Below are 1335 nucleotides of genomic sequence, written 5' to 3' on the forward strand. Positions count from 1 at the left end.
GGGTCCCAGGGCAGCCAGCGTGGCCGGTGTCTGTGGATCCAGGTGGTGCTGGACACACCCCCAGGCATGAATTGAGCCAGGCTGTGGCCTGTGTACAAGCCCGGCTATAGGTAGCGAAGGGCTGAGGGGCCGGGGCGAGGAGCTGCTGGCCTGGGAGGGCTCTGCTGTTCCGGGGCCCTGAGCGCCCCCCAACCCTGGAGAAGGCAGTGCTGCCAGCTCCACAAAGACAGGAACCCGGGGTTTGTCCATGGAGCTTCCTCTGTTTTCGAGTGAGACACCCTCCCCGAGCCACACGCTGCCTTTCTGCTCTCACACACTCTGCTAAGACCTCTCTCCCTCTGTCTCTCTGTGTCTCCATTATCTCTGTCTCTCCCTCTGTCTGTCCCACCTTCTATCTCTCTCTAATGCCCCAGGTCGTAGTATTTCTGAAGCCAGGCCCTTCCTCTTCCTCAGGTAAGCCACCAGCCTGAGCGGGAGCCCCCTTCCTTCCACACCTGTGCCCACCTGAGCCTCCAGTCCTCCCTCCAGGGCTGCTGGTGCTGAGTGTGAGGGGTGCCCTCCCTGAGGGCAGGACCTCCCTGTGCTGCTCTGGGTCCCCACACCCAGCTCGGACTGCACACCCGTGGGCCCTCGGACCCAGGCTCAGCCACGTGGCTGCCCAGGAGCACACAGCCCTCTCTGTCCGGAGTCGACATGCCCAGTCCCCTGTGAACTCCCTTTGCTGGGCTCCGGAGCTCCAGGAGGGGGCCGGAGCGGAGCTCGAAGTGGGGGCCAGGCCACGCCTGGTGGGAAGCAGGCCCCCTTCCCTGAGGGTGAGCCCAGGCCCTTGTCAATGAGCCACAATGCAGGGCGCTGTGCACCCAGCCGAGTCCCTGTAGCCCCTGCCAAGGGCCACCTGACCATTCCCAGTAACTGGCCCAGGTGGGCTGAGGGCACCAGCCACCCAGATCCGCAGGTCCTGGCAAAGGTGGACCATCCCCGCCTGGGAACAGTAGCTATGCATGTGTGTGTGTGTCTGAGTATGTGTGCCCACAACTGCATGACCTTGACCCTGAGCCTGGCTGGAAACGGCAGCTATCCTGGCCCCAGGTGTCCTGCCTGGAGGAATGGGCAGAGGGAGGGGAGGGGAAGGGAACCATCCACAGGCAGCTGCCAGCCCCGGCTCACGGATGTCTCCCGGATGTCCCGCCCCATAAATACCCCTGCTCAGAGGCAGGGGCCCCGAGACAGGCACACGCACCATGGGGCGCCTGGAGCTGGCTGTCTTAGGCCTCACCTGCTGCTTGGCAGTAGTGAGCACAGCAACGGTAAGCGAGAGCCCAGAGGGGGAGGAGG

At 64.3% G+C, this 1335-nt stretch overlaps 1 protein-coding gene across 4 annotated transcripts in view; it reads left to right on the top strand.

Annotated features, from left to right (window-relative positions):
• The window catches only part of LOC102772391 (bile salt-activated lipase), a 19817-nt gene that overhangs the window by 11931 nt on the left and 6551 nt on the right, over window positions 1-1335 (top strand). The gene's annotated exons all lie outside the window — the stretch shown is intronic.

This window comes from Myotis davidii, unplaced genomic scaffold (genome assembly GCF_000327345.1).
Source record: "Myotis davidii unplaced genomic scaffold, ASM32734v1 scaffold4061, whole genome shotgun sequence".
NCBI lineage: Eukaryota > Metazoa > Chordata > Mammalia > Chiroptera > Vespertilionidae > Myotis > Myotis davidii.